Here is a 26,727-nt window from a genome sequence, read left to right as displayed (position 1 = left end):
TGCTGAAGACTCGAACCCAGGGCCTCGTGCATGCCAGGCGAGCACTCTATGGCCAAGCCACATTCCCAATCCCACACTTTTTTCTCTTTTTGCATTTGTGTTCATGAGCTAGATGGGGCTGTAATGTACTTCCCTTAGCACGTGCCAGTCAGGTGTTGTTAGCTGGGTGTGCTGACCGCAGAAGCAAGCTGGGGCGCTTCCTGTCTGTGCTCACAGAAGATTTGCATAGATTAGTACTATTTCCTCTATGTGGGTTGACCACCCGTGAAGGCATCTGAGTGCTGCTAGGTGACTGTCACCGCCTTCTCCTGACCCACAAGCCTGCCGGCACCTGCTTCTAGGACGCGTTTTCCTTCCTTCCTTAGCTTCAAAGCCTCGTGAAAGCCTGCGACTGAAGACTACGAAGGGCGTTCACATGAACTCCCAAGAAAGAAATCCTAGTTGTGATGTAAAATGCCAGGAATCATGTGTTATTTCTCCTGAAAAAATGCATTCGAGTGGATAAAGATGGGAGAAAATAGCGTGTAGGTGTGATGAGTATTCTTTCCTTTGGGTACAAAGCAAACTAGGGGAGCCGCGCCTCTGATCTAGGGCTCTGTTTGCTTATTTGTCAGATTCTAAAACCGTGCCTTCACTGACAGGCCGCTGGGCGTTGGTAAAAAGAAGCCTTGTAATTAAGCGAACGAAACGGCGTGGCTCTGCTGAACGGTGAGAATCTCGTTTCAGAGAGCGATGACTCTCTTCCTATTCAGGGTGAGAGAACGCATCGGTGGGCTGCCTGGGTTCACCACCCTCGTCTACACGATGCCGGGTGCTGCGTGAGGGCAACGCATTCCCCACAGAAGCAGGCTGGGCTGTTCCACAGAGAGTCCGCGCGTGCCTGTCCTTGCCCTTGCCAGGCGGGTCCTCTCCCTCCTGAGCCCCCCCCGACCCCCCCAAGTGGCCTCGATCCTGAGAGGTTGGCTTCGTTCCCAGCCTGCCCTGGGCTGCCACTCTCCTGCTTTGCTTCTCCGTGTGGTTAAGGATGACAGGCTCACCGCGCTTGCCCGTAGCTGGAGTCCGAGGCACAAACCACTGCGCCCCGCCGTGGGCGGACAGCCATCTCTCCAGCTTCTGTGCGTTTGGTTGACTCTCGGATCCGGATCCTCCGGTCTCTGCCTTCCAGGCGGCTAGGATGGCAGATCTGAGTCACCGCCTCCAGCCACTATGTTTAGGCTTTCCGATCATCGCCACACCAGCGAGCGTGAGATGGTTCTCGCTGTGGCGTGAACTTGCCTTTCCCTGGTGATGAATGATATTTCGCGTCTGCCATCTGTCTTCTTTTGAGAAGTGACATCCATAAATCTTTATAAGAACTAATCTGAATTTTTGTTACCACAAGTAAAGGATTCTAAATAGAAATGAAGGAAGGTGAAGAAGAGAAAAGGCAAAGAGCAACTAAGACTTGCTTTACACCGATGATTTCCATCTCCCTCCCCAACCCCCAAGTTTTGCAGATTACTTTGGGGACTTTTTTCCCCTGCTGGAAAGGATCAAGACAATGTCTTTCTGTCTACAAGCACCAGCTGGGAGGCAGCTCTGGTTCTGAGCACCCGTCTCCCTCCCCTGGCCCGCCCCCCCGCCCCCGCCCTTCCCCATTGGCTGCGAGTTGTGTGCGAATGAACAGAAACCAGAGGACTGGCTGTCCACCTCCGCGGTGAGCACCCAAGACTGACTTACGATATTGCAAATGTTCAATAGTACACTGATATTTCAATATCTATACTTTAGTTGATCAAAGTCAAATTCTAAGAGCACAAGAAGAAATGCAGGCAAAGAAATGGTTGATTATTAACTACTTAAAAAATATGCATGAGCTGGGAACTAGTGGTTCAGGCCTGGCATCTCAACTGTTCAGGAGATCTGAGGATTGCAGTTCAAAACCAGCCCAGGCGGGAAAGCCCATGAGATTCTCGTGTGCAGTTAACCAGCACAATGCTGGAAGTACAGCTATGGCTCAAGTGGTGGAATTCTAGCTTTGAGGAAAAAATACTAAGGGACAGTGTCCAGACCCTGAGTTTAAGCCCCAGTACCAGCACAAACACTTTAAAACAAAATATGCATGGATTAGATATCGATACCATCAGAAAAAATTGTAAAATAATAAAGGAAAGTGAGGTTATTTGGTTTCTGATTTTGTGGCTAAGCAATTGTTTTATTAGTGCATATTTAAAACAATATTTCATTAAGAAAATTGACATAAAGGCTTATAATGCCAAGAAATGAAACTCTGGTTTACTCTCTTCTAGGTTAAACACAAGTATTTTTTTTTCCCCAAAAGTGGTTCACATGGGCTATATTTCCAGACTCTTCTGGAAAAGAAGAATGCATAGACTACAACCCTTGTAGGAGGAAATAACTATCTGCTTATAAATAGAATCATGACTGATATTTTAATCCACTTGCAGGGAGTAATTGGAATTTTGTTATCACACGAGATCCTGGCGCAATCTCATTTACTAGACATCCTGACTGCATCGAGCCTCCTCAGAAAGAACCTATCAGCACAGATCGCTGTGTGGGAACGATCAAAACTTCCAACAACGGTGGGCTTTGCCTTGTTCAGTGAAAGGTTCTTATTTAGTTCTGGAATTCTTTCTGTATAAAAAGCAGAAGTAAAATTTAAACACAAACACCCTGCAGACTCAAAACGATGATGTGAAGTATTCCACAATCTGTGGAATACTGGGGAAACTCCACCGTCCCTTCAGCAGTTTCATTAAGAAGGAAGCCCATTGAATGAAGGAGGGGCTTTTTGGCCATTTCTTTTGGGTCATTACCAGCATTCACCCTTCCCCAGCTTGCTGGTCGTATTCTATTTTTGCGATAGGGTCTCTCAGACTTTTCTCCCCTATCTGGCTTTGATGGTGATCCCTCTTCTCTCAGTCTCTTTGAGCGGCTAGCTTTAAAGCTCTGACCCGCACTGCTGACGGGCAGTGATAGATTTTGTTCTACCGAGACATTTTAGCTGTGCTATTTTTATTAGGGAGACTGTGGTTAATATTCTTTAAAATGAATTTATTTTTGTGCTAGTCCTGGGGGGTTGAACTCAGGGACTGGGCTCTGGTCCTAAGCATTTTTGCTCACGGATAGTGCATTTCCACCGGAGCCACAGCTCCACTTGGGGTTTGTCTCGTGGTGGTTCGCTGGAGATAAGAATTGCGTAGACTTTCCTGCGCCGCTGGCTTTGCACGGTCATCCCGGGTGGTCCCCTCCCGAGTAGCCAGGATTATAAGCGTGGGCCATGGCTCGAATGTCTAAAGGTCAATTTGCTATGGGGCGCATGGAAATAAAGAGCCGTAACTTTCTTTCTTCCCAGAGCTGTAAGAAATGTTCTGCTCAGCTCAATATGTCCACACAAGCCGAAAGGGGACATTCTGCCTCATGGAGACGAAGATGATTGCACAGAGAGCCAGGCCTTGGCGTCAGCATTCGCTCAAGAGGTGAGAAGGGATGGTGGTTCACACACAGCCCAGGAAGAAAAGAATATGAGACTTCAGCTCCAAAATAACCAGTGAAAAAGCACTGCTGGAGACATGGCCAAGTAATAGAGTGCTGCTGAGCAAGCCCGAGTCTCTGAGTTCAAAACCCAGTACGGGGCTCATATGGAATATGAACATTCTTATCCTCAAGCCCAACAACTGGCCTCCGTGTGAATAGTTGCTGCTTTTTTGCTCGTGGAGGGTCCTCTACCTCTTGGGTTAGGCCTCACTTCCAGATTTTTTGCTGGTTACCTGGAGAGAAGACTCTCCTATATTTCTCTTAGATTTGTCTGTCTCCGGCTTTGATCTCAGCCTCCCATCCTAATGAGCATTCACTTGTTGCTTTACATAGCGCAGGTGCCCTACAACTTTGCTCCTCTGCCAGTGGTTTGGCTTTGGCTTGGGTGGGTCAGAGAAATTCTGACCAGAACGCGGTGAGGCTAAGAGAACTGTGGAAGAATGCAGGGTATCCGTCACAAAACACTGTGCTTTGCAGTGTAGGGACCAGAGTGAGAAGCAACTTGGTGGCCTGATGGAAGAAGTGTGACATCTATTTAGAAGCAAACCTGAGATCTGAGTCCAATTTTCCTGGTTCTGTAACTTAACAGTTCAGACACCATAAGATCCACTGCCTTGTTATCATAGTCGAAGGCTTGGGCTTTCATTTATCAAATTTTTGAGCAACATTCGTTACTAAATGGAGTAAATACTGTGTTGAGGGAGGTTGGACTCGGTAGGGCTACTGGTTGGCTACACCCGTGCGCTGTAACGCAATGCAAAGAATCAGGAATTTATTGCAGGATATGACTTCAGTTTGGCGTCTCCTTAAAATAGAAGCCAGATCTATTTAGAGAGCAGGCATGTTGTCAGAGAAAATACGCCAACTTAACACCTTGGTGCATTCCAGTGGTATATTCAGTTCCTGTCGTGGAGAAGAGAAGAAATGTGGCGGCTATTTAGCAAGAGGCCGCCTGGTGGCTCCTTGGGCGCAGTGTTTGTTCGCCCTGGGTGGTCATTGTGCTTGGAGCACTAGGTTCCTCTTCCTGGGCAATTGATATCATGTCAAACTCATCACGCTCCGAGAAGAGGAAGGAAACAAAACCATCGGTGGTTGTGGTCTGAGAGGGAGAAAGATGATATTCCAACCAGACTGCAATAGGGCGTCCCAGATGGAGCGAACCTGCTCGGAGACAAGCAAGTCCTGAACTCTTTCCCGCCCGAGCTGGGCAGTGTGTCCCTAGGCTCAGGCCGCCCTGAGTGTCCAGGGGAAGCTCCACGGCGCGGGGCAATCAGTCCACGGCCGCAGGCCCCGGCGGGCCTTGAGGTGGGCGCCTCCGGCCGCAGCCTCCTGAAGGCCGGGGTTGGGGCTGCGGGCGTCCAGGCCGAGACGGAGTCCCCGAGGGTTCCCGAGGTGCTGATGGGCCGTGGTGAGATTCCAACCCAGAAGCGAGGCGGGGGCTCCCTACCTAGAGCTTTATCCCAACACTCGAGTCCGGCTGCGTGACGGCCACTCCTCCCCCTCCCCCCCCCCGTCCTCACAAGCTCTTCTAGCGCTTTCTCTCCTCCCAACGCCTCTAGGGAGAGAGCCGGGACTAGAAACGCGACTGCCGCCCCGGGGCCCTGCAGGTGCGGAGGGCGTGGCTTGCTGTTCCCCTGCGTGTGCCCGGCTGGTGTGTAAGTTAACGGTGGCGTGGCTTGCTGTTCCCGTGCGTGTGCCCGGCTGGTGTGTAAGTTAACGGTGGCGTGGCTTGCTGGTCGCGTGCGTGTGCCCGGCTGGTGTGTAAGTTAACGGTGGCCTTGTGACGCTCACGTCCTCCACGCAGAGGGGTTAGCGCTCGCAGATGACGGGGTGGGAGGTGAAGGCAGCGCAGCGGGGGTGGGGGCTGAGGGCGGGCAACGGGGGGGCGGGCGCAGGCAGGACTCGGCCCGCCTCCACGCACTGTGTCCGTCCCACATGTGACCCTCTCCTCCCGGGCCCTCCCCACCCGACAGCCAGTCCACCACCCCGCACCCCCAAGTCAGCCAGGCCACCCCCCAGCGCCCCCGAGTCAGCCAGTCCGCCCCCCAGCGCCCCCGAGTCAGCCAGTCCACCCCCCAGCGCCCCCGAGTCAGCCAGTCCGCCCCCCAGCGCCCCCGAGTCAGCCAGTCCACCCCCCAGCGCCCCCGAGTCAGCCAGTCCACCCCCCAGCGCCCCCGAGTCAGCCAGTCCACCCCCCAGCGCCCCCGAGTCAGCCAGTCCACCCCCCAGCGCCCCCGAGTCAGCCAGCCCGCCCCCCAGCGCCCCCGAGTCAGCCAGTCCGCCCCCCAGTGCCCCCGAGTCAGCCAGCCCACCCCCCAGCGCCCCCGAGTCAGCCAGTCCACCCCCCAGCGCCCCCGAGTCAGCCAGTCCTCCCCCCAGCGCCCCCGAGTCAGCCAGTCCACCACCCCGCGCCCCCGAGTCAGCCAGTCCGCCGCTCCTGTGCCTGAACAATTCTTTGCCTGTGAGTTCTGCTCTCCGCACACACAAGTTCCCCGTTGCACACTCCCCCCCCCGCACTCACACACAGCCCTGTCGGGAGGAAGCGTGCGCGGAGCTGCAGGGGCGGAGGCACCGTACGCAGCCGGCTGCGCGTCTCAAACGCCCCGGGCAGCCGTGCCGCCCGCTGTAAGGCCGGTGTCAGAGCCCGGGCACCAAGCCCGCCTGCTGCCTCTACCCGAGGGAAGCCCTGGGTGAGGGGGTGAGGTGCAGGGGTGAGGGCTGAGGTGCAGGGGTGAGGGCTGAGGTGCAGGGGTGAGGGGTGAGGTGCAGGGGTGAGGGCTGAGGTGCAGGGGTGAGGGCTGAGGTGCAGGGGTGAGGGGTGAGGTGCAGGGGTGAGGATGAGGGCGAGGTGCCCGGTTGATGGTTGGGGTGCAGGGGTGAGGGCTGAGGTGCAGGGATGAGGATGAGGGCGAGGTGCCCGGTTGATGGTTGGGGTGCAGGGGTGAGGGCTGAGGTGCAGGGATGAGGATGAGGGAGAGGTGCCCGGTTGATGGTTGGGGTGCAGGGGTGATGGGTGAGGTGCAGGGGTGAGGGCTGAGGTGCAGGGGTGAGGGGTGAGGTGCAGGGGTGAGGGCTGAGGTGCAGGGGTGAGGGGTGAGGTGCAGGGGTGAGGGCTGAGGTGCAGGGGTGAGGGGTGAGGTGCAGGGGTGAGGGGTGAGGTGCAGGGGTGAGGGGGTGAGGTGCAGGGGTGAGGGGTGAGGTGCAGGGGTGAGGGCTGAGGTGCAGGGGTGAGGGCTGAGGTGCAGGGGTGAGGGGTGAGGTGCAGGGGTGAGGGCTGAGGTGCAGGGGTGAGGGGGTGAGGTGCAGGGGTGAGGGGTGAGGTGCAGGGGTGAGGGGGTGAGGTGCAGGGGTGAGGGCTGAGGTGCAGGGGTGAGGGGTGAGGTGCAGGGGTGAGGGGTGAGGTGCAGGGGTGAGGGCTGAGGTGCAGGGGTGAGGGGTGAGGTGCAGGGGTGAGGGGTGAGGTGCAGGGGTGAGGGTGAGGGCGAGGTGCTCGGTTGACGGTTGGGGTGCAGGGGTGAGGCGCGGGTGGCGGCCCCCTGGAGCAGCAGCGCCGCCGTCGTGGGGCGCTCTGGCCGGGCGGGCTCCCCGCGGGCCTGGAGGGGGCGGGCATCCCAGGGCAGGGCCGGGCCCTCGGCTCTCCGGCGCCTCGTGCACCCCGGGGAGCAGCTTCGTGCGGGGACGCCGTGGACCCGTGTCGGTGCCTCGCGGGGGATGCCGGCGTTCCCGTGACCTGGACGGTCGCGCGCTGTGGGGCTGCGGGCTGCGCCTTCGCGTGACTCTCGGGAGCCCCATCCGCAGAGCCGCAGCGCGGCAGCGGGAGACCGCCCGCCATCCCGACGGAAGCTTGCATGGAAGACACGGCTGCGCTTTCCCGCGGATTCTGCATGCCATAGGCACGATCTTTACTCCAGCTAGTGCACTCGTGTGTACACTATCAGTAGTACACAGAGAGAGAGAGAGAGAGAGAGAGAGAGAGAGAGAGAGAGAGAGAGAGAGAGAGAGAGGATAGCCACAGAATGAGCAGCCCCGCCATCTTCAGGAAGCCTCATTTTAATCATGAAACGCATCCGACAGCTCTGCTCGTGTTCATGTTATAGGTCACCCTGTCCCGTGCCTGTCACCTCCGCCCCGGGGAGGACCAGGAACCCGGCGTCAGCCCGGGCTCTGGAGAGCGGGCGAGCGGGAGGGAGGGCCGGCTCAAGGAAGCACTGGAAGGTCCCAGCTGCCTGAAACATCTGGAAGGTTCCAAGAACACAAGAATGACGTCAGACTCTTCCCCGGGGGCCCGTGGCCTTCCTGTAGTTGGAGAGCCACTCCATCCAGAGTGCGCGCTCCCAGTGGCTTCCAGACCGACAGAGGGGCTTTGGAACAGCACTGAGCTTTGGAAGACCAAGCAACAAGCACTCACAACTCCTGGTCTTTTCTAAGCATTGCACAGGCAGAAAACGAGTGTTTGTGAAGCCCTGTCTGGCTGAATGCTTTTCCCTGGCCCTGCCGTGTCACTAAAATAAATGTTAGGAAAATAATAGAACAACACCTTTTTCTTAATTAATTGCAATGAGTATTTCTTGCCAGTTTCGGCATTTATTTTGGGTTTGTTTTCACCGCTACATTGGGAAGGGCAGCTAGCCAACAGTATGTACGATGTGAATTTATAACTGTATGTACAATGATGTGACTTTATAACAGTGTGTACAATGTGACTTTATAACAGCGTGTACGATGTGACTTTATAACAGTGTGTACAACGTGACTTTATAACAGCGTGTACAATGTGACTATAACAGCGTGTACAATGTGACTTTATAACAGTGTGTACAACGTGACTTTATAACCGTGTACAATGTGACTATAACAGCGTGTACAATGTGACTTTATAACAGCGTGTACAATGTGACTATAACAGTGTGTACAATGTGACTATAACAGCGTGTACAATGTGACTATAACAGCGTGTACAATGTGACTTTATAACAGCGTGTACAGTGTGACTTTATAACAGCGTGTACAATGTGACTATAACAGCGTGTACAATGTGACTTTATAACAGCGTGTACGATGTGACTTTATAACAGCGTGTACAATGTGACTATAGCAGCGTGTACAATGTGACTATAACAGCATGTACAATGTGACTATAACAGTGTGTACAATGTGACTATAACAGCGTGTACAACGTGACTATAACAGCGTGTACAATGTGACTTTATAACAGCGTGTACAATGTGACTATAACAGCGTGTACAATGTGACTATAACAGCGTGTACAATGTGACTTTATAACAGCGTGTACAATGTGACTTTATAACAGCGTGTACAATGTGACTATAACAGCGTGTACAATGTGACTATAACAGTGTGTACAATGTGACTATAACAGTGTGTACAATGTGACTATAACAGCATGTACAACGTGACTATAACAGCGTGTACAATGTGACTTTATAACAGCGTGTACAATGTGACTATAACAGCGTGTACAATGTGACTATAACAGCGTGTACAATGTGACTTTATAACAGCGTGTACAATGTGACTATAACAGCGTGTACAACGTGACTATAACAGCGTGTACAATGTGACTTTATAACAGTGTGTACAACGTGACTTTATAACAGCGTGTACAGTGTGACTTTATAACTGTATGTACAATGATGTGACTTTATAACAGCGTGTACAATGTGACTTTACACTTAAACAGACATAGATCCACCGATCTCCCTCACAGACCCAGACCCACCCATTTCCCCGGCCCGGGTGTGAAGCGCGGAGACGCAGACCGCCGCGCACCCGCCCTTCCTACGAGCCAGCGAGCGCGCGCGGAGGACCCGTGCTTCTTCTCCTCTGTTCTTGGCGCTTTCTGGAGTTTCTCCACGTCTACTAGTTTGACTCAAGTAAGAAAAGCCCTTGCGAAGCGTCTGCGAACGAGCTGTCTTGTGTCGTGCGCGATGTGGACTGGTGACTTGGGACGAATCCGCCTGCTGTATTTGGGGGTTTTTTGAACACGTGAGTCACGGCGCTGCTTTCCGCGGGCGGACTCTCCCCAGCTTCCACGCATGGCAGATCTGCGGGACGCCGGCTCGCAGTGGCCCCCCCACGCCTGGCCCCGGACCTCCCGTCCACAGCCCCTCCCCCTCCCCCCACCCCTGCCTGATTGGCCGTCACTCCCGTTTTGCCCAAGTCGTTTCTTTCTTCTTTTTTCTCTTTGACCTGACATCTCCATCTTTGTCTCCCGCCCCGTCGGGCCGGGCTGCCTCCACCGCTTCCTTCTGGAGCTTTCGTCTGTTTGTAGCATCCTTGCTGGGCAGGACAGCTTCTAGCCTGGCCGCCGTGTCTGAGCAGCTCCGTTCTGTCCTGTGTGTCAATTCGATCCGGGGAGACCCTGTCAAGCCCTCAGAGAGTCCTCCGTGTTTTCCTCCACAGACTTAACCTTGGGCCTGGCCGCGGGCGACCCTGGCGCCCAGGCTGGGCTCCGAGGTGGGGAGCGGGGCAGGACGGCTGGGGGTTCCTAGCCCGGCGATGGGTAACACCTCGCTTGCCGTGCTACGTTCAGCGGCCTAGGGGTTTATGGCCTTGGCGGAATTTCAACGGGGCGACTCATTTTTCTAGTCTACGTGGCCAGGGGTCGCTCCTTGCGGTAAACCGTGTGCTACTGAAGAATAAACACAAAATGTAATGATTTATCATGACTACATGTAATGGTCCCGGAATCAGGTATATGGCTAGTTAGCTATATGAATTCTTTTTGTTTGTTTGGTTTTTTTGGCCAGTCCTGGGCCTTGGACTCAGGGCCTGAGCACTGTCCCTGCTTCCTTTTGCTCAAGGCTGGCATTCTGCCACTTGAGCCACAGCGCCACTTCTGGCCGTTTTCTGTATATGTGGTGCTGGGGAATCGAACCCAGGGCCTCATGTATACGAGGCGAGCACTCTTGCCACTAGGCCATATCCCCAGCCCTGGGTATGTGAATTCCATCACTGCGTCATGCAAAGATTTGTTTGTAGTTGAAAGCTTTCTTTTAGCTGGTACAGGAGTCCGCGCTGCGCTGGCGAGGCCGGCGCTCCGCCACTGCCCCACGCCCCCAGCCCTACAGGGAGTTTTGAAAATGAGAAGGAATTGAACACGCGCGGGGGAGTGCAGCGGGCGCCGTCTTCACGCAGTGCCAGTCGTTTGGGCCTGTGCTAGTGTTTGATTCTCTCCGCGGACCTGCGCTGTTTCCCCCGCTCGGGGTTTATTCAGCCGCACCAGAACAGGAACCCCAGGGGCTGGGCTGGACTGTCCACAGCACCCCGGGGCTTTGCGGGCAGCGAGGCCCGGCTCCCCCGGGCTCCCCCGGGCTCCCCCGGGCCTGGCCCAGGCTCTCCCCCGCTGGCTCTTCCTGAGGAGTGGTGTTCAGAAGCACGGCCCCCTCCCGACGGGGGGAGCAGGGCGATGCGGGGCTCATTCCTTTAAGAGCTCGCGCACCCGGGACCAGGCATTTCCTACAGCCCTGTCCCCCTGGCTCTGAACATTTACAAATGCGGCCAGCAGACGTCCTTCGGTCTCGTTCCTAGCGAGTCCGCAAGCCCGTCGTGGTCGTTGCTCACGTTTGTGTTAAAGTCGTCAACGGTGCCTCAGTGGATGATGGAGGAGTCCACCCCGAGACAGTAACAGGGCCTTCCATCAGCGTCCTGGCGTGTGCGGTGCCCTCTAGTGGGAGCTCCTTGAATTACAACCTTGCTCCAAGTCGGTCCAGGATCTCCTGGAGGGAGGGCTTGGGTGGAGGGACAGGACCCATTAAAAACGCCTCGTGTAGCTAAACAACCGTGCTCGAACAAAGTGGGGGGACTTCCTGAGTCAAAGATCTGGAGAGAGGTGAAGATACCCATATCCTTTCCCGGCACCAAGAAACACCTCACCATATCCACCCAAGAGAGTTCCACGCTCCACCCCGGGTAAAGGAAGAAGAGATCACGTCCCCTAACCGTCCTGCTGCTGCTCTGTGTCCAAGGCACCACGGAAAGCAAATGGGTGCCGTTGGCAGAGTTTTTCTCGTGGATTTTAAATTATACTTGATGTCAAAGTCATTTACTCAGGGTTACATTATATAAATGACATGATACAGCGCCAAGCCTGTGGTGACATCACACACACAGATCTAGTGTCCTTGAGCTCATCAGCGCGACGCTAGCGCTCTACCATGTGAGCCACAGCGCCACGTCCCAGATCTTTATATTTCGCTGAGAAACCAGAACAGAAGGGGACAAACCCCCAACACTGTGGGAAAGGGCTGTGTTCTGCCGGCAGGGGCCACAGACGTCCACCCTGGGGAATTTCCATTCTCCTCCAATATGGTACTGTGTGTGTATATGTGTGTGTGTGTGTGTGTGTATGTGTGTGTGTGTGTGTGTGTGTGTATGTGTGTGGGGGTGTAGGCAGTGGAGATAGGAAGACCGAGGAGGCTCAGGATTGAGATACCTGACTTGTAGTTTATCATTCCATCATCCTGGGTAAAGACAGGAGAAATCAATGAACTGGGCCTTGGCCGGTGTCCTCTTCTGTAACATTAGGCCACAGCCAATCATTTCTTCATTGTTCGGTCTACCTGAGCTTGTCGATGAGATGACACTGTCTGTAAGCAGAAAACTATTTTCCAAGTTCCCCCCAACTCCAGGGTGTTCTAAAGTTCATGCTAAAGTTCTGTCTGCATCTCAGGTGAAGGGCGGGTCAGCCCTGTTGACATCGGGCCCCAATTCACATGACGCAGGCAAACAAGGACCACGGAGGAATATTCTTTGGACCTTATTCTTTACTACGATGTTCTGCTATCTTGGGTCACTGGAACTCAGTAGTCCTGGAAGGTTAATGGTACCCACATCAGGCAGGAATGCCTAATTGAACAGTGCTTTCTTCTTGGTGTTGACAAGTAAATATAAAATGCAAACAGTTCTGTCAGTGCCTACTGTATACTCAAGCTGGACATGGAAAATCCCTCTTCATAGTTTTTCCCTATTAAGAGTAAAAGGATATTATTTAGTATCGTAAGGATTTTATAAACAGCAAAAGTTTTTAAAAGTTAAACATCTACATAGATTCTGAGTAACAATCTTCAGTTTGGACTTGGTAGTCAAATAAGAAATAAATTGTCTGGGGCTCACACCTGTCATCCCAGCTACTCAGAAGGCTGAGATTGGAGGCTCCCCGTTAGAAGACAGCCAGGAAGACAAATCCGAGAGATTCTTATCTCCAACTACCAGCAAAAGGCAGGAAGGTGGAGCTGTGGTTCAAGTGGTCGAATGACAGCCTTGAGTGAAAAATGCGAATGGAAAGTGTGAGGCCCTGAGCTCACGCCCAGTGCTGACACACACACATGCACACACACACACGTATACACATGCGTGCACACACACAAACCGGTAAGGTATTCTGGTGTGATTGGCAAGGCGTTTTGGTGCTAATGCAATATATAGAAAGGAAGCTTCCATCTCAGGTCGTTTCCTGCTATTGTAACATGATACTACAGCCTGGGTGAACCACGAACTGTTCGTAGTTGAAGGCTGGGAAGGTCAGGATGGAGAGCCCACCTCTGGCAAGGGCTTTCTCTCCGTTTCATAACACGGCAGAGACATTGCACCTGGACAGAGGATGGAAGAGAGGCCATAGAGCTGCAGCAGTGCGCCGTCTCCCCTTACTGCCCGCGTCTACCTATCGCTCCGCATTAAGTGCCAGCCAAGAGCAAGAGAAGACTTTTCTCAGTGAGGCACCCAGAACAAGTTTCTGCATTTGATTAGCTGCAAATAGATACTATAGTTCATCTCTCAACGTACTCTAGCTATTATCTCTGGCTTGTAAAATATGAGTGAAATGAATCATTTTGATATGCCTATCAAAATAGCCTCACTTGGGAAGTTCATTCTGAAAATGGGTGGCTGATTGATTGTCATCGAAACATAAAATACTATAAGAGAATTCAGTTACCCCAAATTTCCATGCCGTCTGTGTCAGGGGGGTTGATGTGAGTCCCGTCATAATTACCCTCCTGTAAGCCTCTTGCCTGTCTTGATTTATTTTCTGCCCTCTAGGTGTACTCAGAGGCTATGAAATAAAATCATGGTTAGAAACGGCTTATGTCAGCATCCCGATTGCCCTTTGACTGACTAACACAAGGAACCATACTCACAGAGTTTGAACTTGTCCTTCGTATGGACACAAACGAGCACAGAGGGTAATGCATGCACTTTCGCGGACGGCTCTTGCTGAGTGCGTGCATGGGAACGGCAGCTTCATGGCAGCGGATCCCTGGGTGCCACGGGAGACCGTGGGGAGAATCCGCCTGCAGCGCCGAGCCCTGGCTCTGGGGCCGCGCGTCTCCCTGCGCCGCCTCCTCCCGTTGCGTAAGGACGTGGACGTCGGCCCGCGGCCAGCCTGCCACCGGGGACTGGCAGATGCCGGCAGAGCGGAGGCGGGCACGAGCCGGGAAGCCCACACTGGCGCCCTTCCCACGGGCTGTGGGGAGAAAACACTCGCTGCAGGGAAAGAGAGTCGAGTGCTTCTCCAGTTTTGGACATAGGCCGGAGGGCTTTGTGGACATAGTTTCCGTTTATTATTTACTAATTTGGGAAATCTCAGAATAGCACTATGTGTGCTTGTTTGTACCATGCAATATGATGACCTGTCAAAAATAAACCGGAATATGGTGCGTGGCTAGCCATGCTAATTCAGTACTCTAGGCACACGCCTGGCTTTCTGACGTGCAAGGATGTCTGCATACTTTCGGAGGAATGAGCAACACATAAAATGAGTAAAAGAAACAAAGGAGTTTTCCTGCAAGGGCGTATTATCTCCCCGCAGGAGGTTTCGTTGGTGCCTCGTGTATGTAAAGTCCCTATCCTGTTTTGGCCTTGTCCATCCGCGTCAGAATTCCCCACCTGCGGCTTCTGCCTTCAGACCTAGCCAGCAACTTGCCAGCGACGCGGTCGTGGAACGCGCTCCTCTTCATTTGCTCCACCATTTATACAACAAGGTCAGTGCTGGTTAACTAGCAGGGCGAGGTACAGATCCGGATGTGAGTGTCTAGGCGTGAGTAGACTCAGTAAGGGGCTTCGTTATGGCGCTTCTACTGTGCTTGAGCTGTATTTGCTTCCTATGACGCCTCCTTATTCCCACTTCCTCTCTCCTGGTTTTCCTTCCCCACCCCCTTCCTTCGTCATCTCCGTTACACTTCCAGATCCCTGTTGTTTCGTGGGTGTGCTGCGGTTGGCTCTCTTCCACTTTCCCCACAGCTTCTACAGTGGGAGGAAACGCAGGACGCTCACCTCGATAGTCTTATTTCACTTGACACCATCAGCTCCTTTCCTGGCTTTTCTTTCTTTTAAAGCAAATCAGGTGATTTCATTGTGTGTGTGTGTGTGTGTGCACGTGCGTGTGCACCCGTGCACGTGTGCAGGTCCTAAGTCTTTAACTCAGGGCCTAAGTGCTGTCCCCCAGCTTTTTCTGCGCAGGGCGAATGCTTTCCACGGCTCTCCTCCCAGTTTCCCGCGGGTCCATCGCTGGAGACAGGAGTCTCCCGAGCTTCCTGCCGAGGCTGACCTGGAACCGCAATCCTCACCGCTCAGCCCGGCGAGTAGCTCGGATCACAGGGTGAACCACCAGTGCTGGCCTGTGATTTCGTTCTCTTTCACTGTCCACCCATCTGCTGGCGGGCACTCGGGTGTTGACTGCTGTGAGGAACGCAGGATATGGGTAGATAGATGGAGACGCTGGTGATTTGGAGTCCATGCGCAGCGGTGATAACATGGGATGCTAGCCAGGCCTACTGCTCGTCCTTGAGACACACTTCATATCGGTCTCCACGGTGGGGGCACCGATTACAACTCTTGTCAGTGATGAGCCTGAGTCCTCCCCACATCCCCCTCAGACGTCCCCTCCTCCCCTTCCTCCTCCCCTCCTCCTCCCCCTCCCTCCTTCCCCTCCTCCTCCCCCTCCTCCTCCCCCTCCTCCCCCTCCTCCTCCCTCTCCTCCTCCCCCTCCTCCTCCCCCTCCTCCCCCTCCTCCTCCCTCTCCTCCTCCCCCTCCTCCTCCCCTCCTCCTCCTCTTCCTCCTCCTCCCCCTCCTCCTCCTCTTCCTCCTCCTCCCCTTCTCTCCTCCTCCTCCTCCTCATCTCCTCCTCCTCCTCCTCCTCCCCCTCCTCCTCCTCTTCCTCCTCCTCCCTTCTCTCCTCCTCCTCCTCCTCATCTCCTCCTCCTCCTCCTCCTTCTCTCCTCTTCCTCCTCATCTCCTCCTCCTCCTCCTCCTCTCTCCTGCTCCTCCTCCTTCTCTTCCTCCTCCTCCTCCTCCTCATCTGCTCCTCCTCCTCCTCATCTCCTCCTCCTCCTCCTCCTCATCTCCTCTCCTCCTCCTCTTCCTCCTCCTCCTCCTCCTCCTTCTCTCCTCCTCCTCCTTATCTCCTCCTCCTCCTCCTCCTCCTCCTGCTCCTCCTCCTCCTCTTCCTCCTCCTCCTCCTCCCTCCTCCTCCTCCTCTTCCTCCTTCTCTCCTCCTCCTTCTCCTCATCTCCTCATCCTCTCCTCCTCTTCTTCCTTCTCTCCTCCTCCTCCTCCTCCTCCTTCTTCTTTTTCTCTCCTCCTCCTCCTCCTCTTCTCCTCTTCCTCCTCTTCTCCTCCTCCTCCTCTTCCTCCTCCCTCCTCCCTCCTCCCTCCTCCTCCTCCTCCTCCCCGCCCCCCTCCTCCTCCTCCTCCTCCTCACTAGTTTGGGGAAGTTTGTTTTCTCCAGGTCACAACTCTCTTGTTGGCAATGGTGTGTCAAGATTTTAAAAGTGTTGTTCATTTTAGGAAATTTTAAGGGAACTTTCGCTCGTGTGTGAGTTGCCACACGTGGGCAATTCTGTTTTTCTTAGTGACAAATCGTAAGTACGTGTCAGCTCGGCAGGCCTGGGCACGCTGCGGTGGGCTCTGGGTGGTGTTCTGTGCAGTGGGCAGTAGTTAGCGCTGCGGTGGTGTTCTGTGCAGTGGGCAGTAGTTAGCGCTGTGGTGGTGTTCTGTGCAGTGGGCAGTAGTTAGCGCTGCAGTCGGCACTGCGGTGGTGTTCTGTGCAGTGGGCAGTAGTTAGCGCTGCGGTGGTGTTCTGTGCAGTGGGCAGTAGTTAGCGCTGCGGTGGTGTTCTGTGCAGTGGGCAGTAGTTAGCTCTGCGGTGGTGTTCTGTGCAGTGGGCAGTAGTTAGCTCTGCGGTGGTGTTCTGTGCAGTGGGCAGTAGTTAGCTCTGCGGTGGGCTCTGTGGTGGTGTTCTGTGCAGTGGGCAGTAGTTAGCGCTGCGGTGGTGTTCTGTGCAGTGGGCAGTAGTTAGCGCTGCGGTGGTGTTCTGTGCAGTGGGCAGTAGTCAGCGCTGCGGTGGGCTCTGGGTGGTGTTCTGTGCAGTGGCAGTAGTTAGCGCTGCGGTGGTGTTCTGTGCAGTGGGCAGTAGTTAGCGCTGCGGTGGTGTTCTGTGCAGTGGGCAGTAGTTAGCGCTGCGGTGGTGTTCTGTGCAGTGGGCAGTAGTTAGCGCTGCGGTGGTGTTCTGTGCAGTGGGCAGTAGTTAGCGCTGCGGTGGTGTTCTGTGCAGTGGGCAGTAGTTAGCTCTGGGTGGTGTTCTGTGCAGTGGGCAGTAGTTAGCGCTGCGGTGGTGTTCTGTGCAGTGGGCAGTAGTTAGAGCTGCGGTGGTGTTCTGTGCAGTGGGCAGTAGTTAGCGCTGCGGTGGTGTTCTGTGCAGTGGGCAGTAGTTAGAGCTGCGGTGGTGTTCTGTGCAGTGGGCAGTAGTTAGCGCTGCGGTGGTGTTCTGTGCAGTGGGCAGTAGTTAGCGCTGCGGTGGTGTTCTGTGCAGTGGGCAGTAGTTAGCGCTGCGGTGGTGTTCTGTGCAGTGGGCAGTAGTTAGCTCTGCAGTGGGTGTTCTGTGCAGTGGCAGTAGTTAGAGCTGCGGTGGTGTTCTGTGCAGTGGGCAGTAGTTAGCTCTGCAGTGGGCTCTGGGGGTGTTCTGTGCAGTGGGCAGTAGTTAGCGCTGCGGTGGTGTTCTGTGCAGTGGGCAGTAGTCAGCGCTGCAGTCGGCTCTGCGGTGGTGTTCTGTGCAGTGGGAAGTAGTTAGCGCTGCGGTGGTGTTCTGTGCAGTGGGCAGTAGTTAGAGCTGCGGTGGTGTTCTGTGCAGTGGGCAGTAGTTAGCTCTGCAGTGGGCGCTGCGGTGGTGTTCTGTGCAGTGGGCAGTAGTTAGCGCTGCAGTGGGGGTGTTCTGTGCAGTGGGCAGTAGTTAGCTCTGCAGTGGGCGCTGCGGTGGTGTTCTGTGCAGTGGGCAGTAGTTAGCGCTGCGGTGGTGTTCTGTGCAGTGGGCAGTAGTTAGAGCTGCGGTGGTGTTCTGTGCAGTGGGCAGTAGTCAGCTCTGCAGTGGGCTCTGGGTGGTGTTCTGTGCAGTGGGCAGTAGTTAGCGCTGCGGTGGTGTTCTGTGCAGTGGGCAGTAGTCAGCGCTGCAGTCGGCTCTGCGGTGGTGTTCTGTGCAGTGGGCAGTAGTTAGCGCTGCGGTGGTGTTCTGTGCAGTGGGCAGTAGTTAGAGCTGCGGTGGTGTTCTGTGCAGTGGGCAGTAGTTAGCTCTGCAGTGGGCGCTGCGGTGGTGTTCTGTGCAGTGGGCAGTAGTTAGCGCTGCAGTGGGTGTTCTGTGCAGTGGGCAGTAGTTAGCTCTGCAGTGGGCGCTGCGGTGGTGTTCTGTGCAGTGGGCAGTAGTTAGCGCTGCGGTGGTGTTCTGTGCAGTGGGCAGTAGTTAGCGCTGCAGTGGGCTCTGCGGTGGTGTTCTGTGCAGTGGGCAGTAGTTAGAGCTGCGGTGGGCTCTGCGGTGGTGTTCTGTGCAGTGGGCAGTAGTTAGCGCTGCGGTGGTGTTCTGTGCAGTGGGCAGTAGTTAGCGCTGCAGTGGGTGTTCTGTGCAGTGGGCAGTAGTTAGCTCTGCAGTGGGTGTTCTGTGCAGTGGCAGTAGTTAGAGCTGCGGTGGTGTTCTGTGCAGTGGGCAGTAGTTAGAGCTGCGGTGGTGTTCTGTGCAGTGGGCAGTAGTTAGCTCTGCAGTGGGCTCTGCGGTGGTGTTCTGTGCAGTGGGCAGTAGTTAGCGCTGCGGTGGTGTTCTGTGCAGTGGGCAGTAGTTAGCGCTGCAGTGGGTGTTCTGTGCAGTGGGCAGTAGTCAGCGCTGCGGTGGGCTCTGCGGTGGTGTTCTGTGCAGTGGGCAGTAGTTAGCTCTGCAGTGGGTGTTCTGTGCAGTGGCAGTAGTTAGAGCTGCGGTGGTGTTCTGTGCAGTGGGCAGTAGTTAGCTCTGCAGTGGGCTCTGCGGTGGTGTTCTGTGCAGTGGGCAGTAGTTAGCGCTGCGGTGGTGTTCTGTGCAGTGGGCAGTAGTTAGCGCTGCAGTGGGTGTTCTGTGCAGTGGGCAGTAGTTAGCTCTGCAGTGGGTGTTCTGTGCAGTGGCAGTAGTTAGAGCTGCGGTGGTGTTCTGTGCAGTGGGCAGTAGTTAGAGCTGCGGTGGTGTTCTGTGCAGTGGGCAGTAGTTAGCTCTGCAGTGGGCTCTGCGGTGGTGTTCTGTGCAGTGGGCAGTAGTTAGCGCTGCGGTGGTGTTCTGTGCAGTGGGCAGTAGTTAGCGCTGCCGTGGGTGTTCTGTGCAGTGGGCAGTAGTCAGCGCTGCGGTGGGCTCTGGGTGGTGTTCTGTGCAGTGGGCAGTAGTTAGCGCTGCGGTGGTGTTCTGTGCAGTGGGCAGTAGTCAGCGCTGCAGTCGGCTCTGCGGTGGTGTTCTGTGCAGTGGGCAGTAGTTAGCGCTGCGGTGGTGTTCTGTGCAGTGGGCAGTAGTTAGCGCTGCGGTGGTGTTCTGTGCAGTGGGCAGTAGTTAGCTCTGCAGTGGGCTCTGCGGTGGTGTTCTGTGCAGTGGGCAGTAGTTAGCGCTGCGGTGGTGTTCTGTGCAGTGGGCAGTAGTTAGCGCTGCAGTGGGCTCTGCGGTGGTGTTCTGTGCAGTGGGCAGTAGTTAGAGCTGCGGTGGGCTCTGCGGTGGTGTTCTGTGCAGTGGGCAGTAGTTAGCGCTGCGGTGGTGTTCTGTGCAGTGGGCAGTAGTTAGCGCTGCAGTGGGCTCTGCGGTGGTGTTCTGTGCAGTGGGCAGTAGTTAGAGCTGCGGAGGGCTCTGCGGTGGTGTTCTGTGCAGTGGGCAGTAGTTAGCGCTGCGGTGGTGTTCTGTGCAGTGGGCAGTAGTTAGCGCTGCAGTGGGTGTTCTGTGCAGTGGGCAGTAGTTAGCTCTGCAGTGGGTGTTCTGTGCAGTGGCAGTAGTTAGAGCTGCGGTGGTGTTCTGTGCAGTGGGCAGTAGTTAGAGCTGCGGTGGTGTTCTGTGCAGTGGGCAGTAGTTAGCTCTGCAGTGGGCTCTGCGGTGGTGTTCTGTGCAGTGGGCAGTAGTTAGCGCTGCGGTGGTGTTCTGTGCAGTGGGCAGTAGTTAGCGCTGCAGTGGGTGTTCTGTGCAGTGGGCAGTAGTCAGCGCTGCGGTGGGCTCTGCGGTGGTGTTCTGTGCAGTGGGCAGTAGTTAGCTCTGCAGTGGGTGTTCTGTGCAGTGGCAGTAGTTAGAGCTGCGGTGGTGTTCTGTGCAGTGGGCAGTAGTTAGCTCTGCAGTGGGCTCTGCGGTGGTGTTCTGTGCAGTGGGCAGTAGTTAGCGCTGCGGTGGTGTTCTGTGCAGTGGGCAGTAGTTAGCGCTGCAGTGGGTGTTCTGTGCAGTGGGCAGTAGTTAGCTCTGCAGTGGGTGTTCTGTGCAGTGGCAGTAGTTAGAGCTGCGGTGGTGTTCTGTGCAGTGGGCAGTAGTTAGAGCTGCGGTGGTGTTCTGTGCAGTGGGCAGTAGTTAGCTCTGCAGTGGGCTCTGCGGTGGTGTTCTGTGCAGTGGGCAGTAGTTAGCGCTGCGGTGGTGTTCTGTGCAGTGGGCAGTAGTTAGCGCTGCCGTGGGTGTTCTGTGCAGTGGGCAGTAGTCAGCGCTGCGGTGGGCTCTGCGGGTGTTCTGTGCAGTGGGCAGTAGTTAGCTCTGCAGTGGGTATTCTGTGCAGTGGCAGTAGTTAGAGCTGCGGTGGTGTTCTGTGCAGTGGGCAGTAGTTAGCTCTGCAGTGGGCTCTGCGGTGGTGTTCTGTGCAGTGGGCAGTAGTTAGCGCTGCGGTGGTGTTCTGTGCAGTGGGCAGTAGTTAGCTCTGCGGTGGGTGTTCTGTGCAGTGGGCAGTAGTTAGCGCTGCGGTGGGTGTTCTGTGCAGTGGGCAGTAGTTAGCGCTGCGGTGGTGTTCTGTGCAGTGGGCAGTAGTTAGCGCTGCGGTGGTGTTCTGTGCAGTGGGCAGTAGTTAGCGCTGCAGTGGGTGTTCTGTGCAGTGGGCAGTAGTTAGCGCTGCAGTGGGCTCTGCGGTGGTGTTCTGTGCAGTGGGCAGTAGTTAGCGCTGTGGTGGTGTTCTGTGCAGTGGGCAGTAGTCAGCGCTGCGGTGGGCTCTGCGGTGGTGTTCTGTGCAGTGGGCAGTAGTTAGAGCTGCGGTGGTGTTCTGTGCAGTGGGCAGTAGTCAGCGCTGCGGTGGGCTCTGCGGTGGTGTTCTGTGCAGTGGGCAGTAGTTAGCGCTGCGGTGGTGTTCTGTGCAGTGGGCAGTAGTTAGAGCTGCGGTGGTGTTCTGTGCAGTGGGCAGTAGTTAGCTCTGCAGTGGGCTCTGCGGTGGTGTTCTGTGCAGTGGGCAGTAGTTAGCGCTGCGGTGGTGTTCTGTGCAGTGGGCAGTAGTCAGCGCTGCGGTGGGTGTTCTGTGCAGTGGGCAGTAGTTAGCGCTGCAGTGGGCTCTGCGGTGGTGTTCTGTGCAGTGGGCAGTAGTCAGCGCTGCAGTGGGCTCTGCGGTGGGTGTTCTGTGCAGTGGGCAGTAGTTAGCGCTGCGGTGGTGTTCTGTGCAGTGGGCAGTAGTCAGCGCTGCAGTCGGCTCTGCGGTGGTGTTCTGTGCAGTGGGCAGTAGTTAGCGCTGCGGTGGTGTTCTGTGCAGTGGGCAGTAGTTAGCTCTGCAGTGGGCGCTGCGGTGGTGTTCTGTGCAGTGGGCAGTAGTCAGCGCTGCGGTGGGCTCTGCGGTGGTGTTCTGTGCAGTGGGCAGTAGTTAGCGCTGCGGTGGTGTTCTGTGCAGTGGGCAGTAGTTAGAGCTGCGGTGGTGTTCTGTGCAGTGGGCAGTAGTTAGCTCTGCAGTGGGCTCTGCGGTGGTGTTCTGTGCAGTGGGCAGTAGTTAGCGCTGCGGTGGTGTTCTGTGCAGTGGGCAGTAGTCAGCGCTGCGGTGGGTGTTCTGTGCAGTGGGCAGTAGTTAGCGCTGCAGTGGGCTCTGCGGTGGTGTTCTGTGCAGTGGGCAGTAGTTAGCGTTGCAGTGGGCTCTGCGGTGGGTGTTCTGTGCAGTGGGCAGTAGTTAGCGCTGCGGTGGTGTTCTGTGCAGTGGCAGTAGTTAGAGCTGCGGTGGTGTTCTGTGCAGTGGGCAGTAGTTAGAGCTGCGGTGGTGTTCTGTGCAGTGGGCAGTAGTTAGCTCTGCAGTGGGCTCTGCGGTGGTGTTCTGTGCAGTGGGCAGTAGTTAGCGCTGCGGTGGTGTTCTGTGCAGTGGGCAGTAGTCAGCGCTGCGGTGGGCTCTGCGGTGGTGTTCTGTGCAGTGGGCAGTAGTTAGCGCTGCGGTGGTGTTCTGTGCAGTGGGCAGTAGTTAGAGCTGCGGTGGTGTTCTGTGCAGTGGGCAGTAGTTAGCTCTGCAGTGGGCTCTGCGGTGGAGTTCTGTGCAGTGGGCAGTAGTTAGCGCTGCAGTGGGTGTTCTGTGCAGTGGGCAGTAGTCAGCGCTGCGGTGGGCTCTGCGGTGGTGTTCTGTGCAGTGGGCAGTAGTTAGCGCTGCGGTGGTGTTCTGTGCAGTGGGCAGTAGTTAGAGCTGCGGTGGTGTTCTGTGCAGTGGGCAGTAGTAAGCTCTGCAGTGGGCTCTGCGGTGGTGTTCTGTGCAGTGGGCAGTAGTCAGCGCTGCGGTGGGTGTTCTGTGCAGTGGGCAGTAGTTAGCGCTGCAGTGGGCTCTGCGGTGGTGTTCTGTGCAGTGGGCAGTAGTTAGCGCTGCAGTGGGCTCTGCGGTGGGTGTTCTGTGCAGTGGGCAGTAGTTAGCGCTGCGGTGGTGTTCTGTGCAGTGGCAGTAGTTAGAGCTGCGGTGGTGTTCTGTGCAGTGGGCAGTAGTTAGCGCTGCGGTGGTGTTCTGTGCAGTGGGCAGTAGTTAGCTCTGCAGTGGGCTCTGCGGTGGTGTTCTGTGCAGTGGGCAGTAGTTAGCGCTGCGGTGGTGTTCTGTGCAGTGGCAGTAGTCAGCGCTGCGGTGGGCTCTGCGGTGGTGTTCTGTGCAGTGGGCAGTAGTTAGCGCTGCGGTGGTGTTCTGTGCAGTGGGCAGTAGTTAGCGCTGCGGTGGTGTTCTGTGCAGTGGGCAGTAGTTAGAGCTGCGGTGGTGTTCTGTGCAGTGGGCAGTAGTTAGCAGTGGGCTCTGCGGTGGTGTTCTGTGCAGTGGGCAGTAGTTAGCGCTGCGGTGGTGTTCTGTGCAGTGGGCAGTAGTTAGCGCTGCAGTGGGTGTTCTGTGCAGTGGGCAGTAGTCAGCGCTGCGGTGGGCTCTGCGGTGGTGTTCTGTGCAGTGGGCAGTAGTTAGCGCTGCGGTGGTGTTCTGTGCAGTGGGCAGTAGTTAGAGCTGCGGTGGTGTTCTGTGCAGTGGGCAGTAGTTAGCTCTGCAGTGGGCTCTGCGGTGGTGTTCTGTGCAGTGGGCAGTAGTTAGCGCTGCGGTGGTGTTCTGTGCAGTGGGCAGTAGTCAGCGCTGCGGTGGGTGTTCTGTGCAGTGGGCAGTAGTTAGCGCTGCAGTGGGCTCTGCGGTGGTGTTCTGTGCAGTGGGCAGTAGTTAGCGCTGCAGTGGGCTCTGCGTTGGGTGTTCTGTGCAGTGGGCAGTAGTTAGCGCTGCGGTGGGCTCTGCGTGGGTGTTCTGTGCAGTGGGCAGTAGTTAGAGCTGCGGTGGTGTTCTGTGCAGTGGGCAGTAGTTAGAGCTGCGGTGGTGTTCTGTGCAGTGGGCAGTAGTTAGCGCTGCGGTGGTGTTCTGTGCAGTGGGCAGTAGTTAGCGCTGCGGTGGGCTCTGCGGTGGTGTTCTGTGCAGTGGGCAGTAGTTAGCGCTGCGGTGGTGTTCTGTGCAGTGGGCAGTAGTAGCGCTGCTGGGCTGCGGTGGTGTTCTGTGCAGTGGGCAGTAGTTAGCGCTGCGGTGGTGTTCTGTGCAGTGGGCAGTAGTTCTGCGGTGGTGTTCTGTGCAGTGGGCAGTAGTTAGCGCTGCGGTGGTGTTCTGTGCAGTGGGCAGTAGTTAGCGCTGCAGTGGGTGTTCTGTGCAGTGGGCAGTAGTCAGCGCTGCGGTGGGCTCTGCGGTGGTGTTCTGTGCAGTGGGCAGTAGTTAGCGCTGCGGTGGTGTTCTGTGCAGTGGGCAGTAGTTAGAGCTGCGGTGGTGTTCTGTGCAGTGGGCAGTAGTTAGCTCTGCAGTGGGCTCTGCGGTGGTGTTCTGTGCAGTGGGCAGTAGTTAGCGCTGCGGTGGTGTTCTGTGCAGTGGGCAGTAGTCAGCGCTGCGGTGGGTGTTCTGTGCAGTGGGCAGTAGTTAGCGCTGCAGTGGGCTCTGCGGTGGTGTTCTGTGCAGTGGGCAGTAGTTAGCGCTGCAGTGGGCTCTGCGGTGGGTGTTCTGTGCAGTGGGCAGTAGTTAGCGCTGCGGTGGTGTTCTGTGCAGTGGCAGTAGTTAGAGCTGCGGTGGGTGTTCTGTGCAGTGGGCAGTAGTTAGCTCTGCGGTGGGCTCTGCGGTGGTGTTCTGTGCAGTGGGCAGTAGTTAGCGCTGCGGTGGTGTTCTGTGCAGTGGGCAGTAGTTAGCGCTGCAGTGGGCTCTGCGGTGGTGTTCTGTGCAGTGGGCAGTAGTTAGCGCTGCGGTGGGTGTTCTGTGCAGTGGGCAGTAGTTAGAGCTGCGGTGGGCTCTGCGGTGGTGTTCTGTGCAGTGGGCAGTAGTTAGCGCTGCGGTGGTGTTCTGTGCAGTGGGCAGTAGTTAGCGCTGCGGTGGTGTTCTGTGCAGTGGGCAGTAGTTAGCGCTGCGGTGGGTGTTCTGTGCAGTGGGCAGTAGTTAGAGCTGCGGTGGGCTCTGCGGTGGTGTTCTGTGCAGTGGGCAGTAGTTAGCGCTGCGGTGGGTGTTCTGTGCAGTGGGCAGTAGTTAGCGCTGCAGTGGGCGCTGCGTGGGTGTTCTCTGCAGGGGGCAGTAGTTAGCTCCGTAGGCGCCTCCTTTACCCCTGTCCAGCCAGTAGTCTACCACGTGACTTTGTCCTGGCAATTCCCAGGAAATCCAAGTGAAAGGTGTCTGTCACGCAGCCTCCCCTCAGGGGCTTCTCACCCGAGCGGGAGGGCAGAGAAGGTGGGAGGAAAAGCCCTCACTCTTGTGAGCTGTTGCCAGGCCCGGGTCCCAGAAGTTCAATGGTCATTAGCTCCCCTGAGAGCTGCTTACCTTCTGCTGTCTCTTCCCCTGTCCCCTTCCTTGCCTGCTCAAGTTCCCCTGCGTCTTTTTCAAGAATGTTCTGAGTGCTTCAATCCCTTCTCTTTGGCCGTTGGCTCTGTGACAGTCCTGCAATCGCTGTCTTCGCTGTCTTCACTTCCCTTCCTCCCCTGTGTGACCGGCTCAGGCCTGGTGGACGGCAGGGGCTGGTGCCAGCAAGGAGGCCACCCACCCACCCACCGGGTCAGTTCCAAATCGCAACTGTCCTCCTCATTTATTTTAAGCATACTCTAATTTCATTTTCCTAGTCACCAGAGGGGCAGGCCTCTTTAGAGTCATGCGGGAAGTTTATTATCAAAACCTTCAAAAAGGTGATTCAATTTGTTTTCCCTAAATTCACCCATTTGTACCACCGAATCATTTATTGACCTTGGTTTTTATTTTTATTGACCTTGCTGGTTTTTTCAAAAGATGATTAAAAACCAAGTCATAAAAGCTTAAGACTCCTCTTTCTCTTCCTTTAAATTCCTGGGCTGTGCAGGTTCTATAACACCTATTTGGTAAATTCGTGTCATTTAAATAGTCATATCACTTATTTCTTTAGAATAGGAAGAAAAAGTTCTACTTTGTCTCTCACAGATCATATTCAATCTCGTTGTCCTAATTAAGCTTGATACACAATATCGAGTGAACTTTCAGGACATCTTGAGAGTGGGGAGATCTGGGGACACTCATGAAGAGCTAGGAAAGAGATTGCGCTTGCTCAATGACAGCTCAGTCGCTTGGTCCTTCATTGAGATGAGAAACTCTGTCAACCTGCCATCCACCATCCACACGATTATAAAACTTGAAGAAGGAACAAAAGCCACCTGACTTTAATTAAATCAGCTGATGACCAGAGAGAGAGAGAGAGAGAGAGAGAGAGAGAGAGAGAGGGAGAGAGAGGAGGGATTTACAAAGGCAACACGTTCTGTAATGAGTAACACTGAAACAATGGCAGAGCTGGGGGATATGGGGGTGGGGAGGAGGGAAGGAGGGAGAGGAGGGGGGTAGAAGGGGAGGAGAGCAAGGGGGAGGAGGAGGAGGAGGAGGAGGAGGACTGGCAGTGATTACCCAGCTGCCACGTCCCGGTGGAGCGAGGGGAGGATGACGAACGACTTGGTGCCCGGATGGTTAGCGAGCCAGGGTTGCTGAGAGCCAGGACAACGGTTAATTTCCGGACCACTTGACGACGGAGCTTCCCTCTCGGAATCTGTGATCAATGATGGCGGGGGGGGGGGGGGGGACACATGACAAGGCTGAGGAAATGATGTGTCATCGAAACGGCTCAACCCGAGTGGAATCTTGCTGGGGCTTGACTGTCCACACTTTCCTCAAACCAAGTGGACAGTGGCATTTTCGAACCCAAATGACGTAACAGCAGCTACCTTCTGTGAAGATCTTATCCACCCTGGTGCCTGCACTGTACAGTCACTGCACTGACGGTCTCCCCAGAAGAAGCTAGAAATGAGGACTCCCCATGGCCCCTGCTGAGCGATGGCTCAGCTGAGACGAGGAAACTGAGGCGCAGAGAGCTTCAGCAACGTGCCGGGTTCGAGGCCGGCAATCGGATTTCAGACTCTGTCTCCCGGTGGAGCAGACTCGGGTGGGGAGCACTCCCTCCCGGCTCCCGAGGCAGCCTTGGTCCTCGAGGACTGGCGGTGTCCCGGG

The sequence above is a fragment of the Perognathus longimembris genome, chromosome 9, assembly GCF_023159225.1.
Source record: "Perognathus longimembris pacificus isolate PPM17 chromosome 9, ASM2315922v1, whole genome shotgun sequence".
NCBI classification, from domain to species: domain Eukaryota; kingdom Metazoa; phylum Chordata; class Mammalia; order Rodentia; family Heteromyidae; genus Perognathus; species Perognathus longimembris.
The sequence above is the reverse complement of the archived record's forward strand: the minus strand, read 5'-3'. Positions refer to the sequence as shown.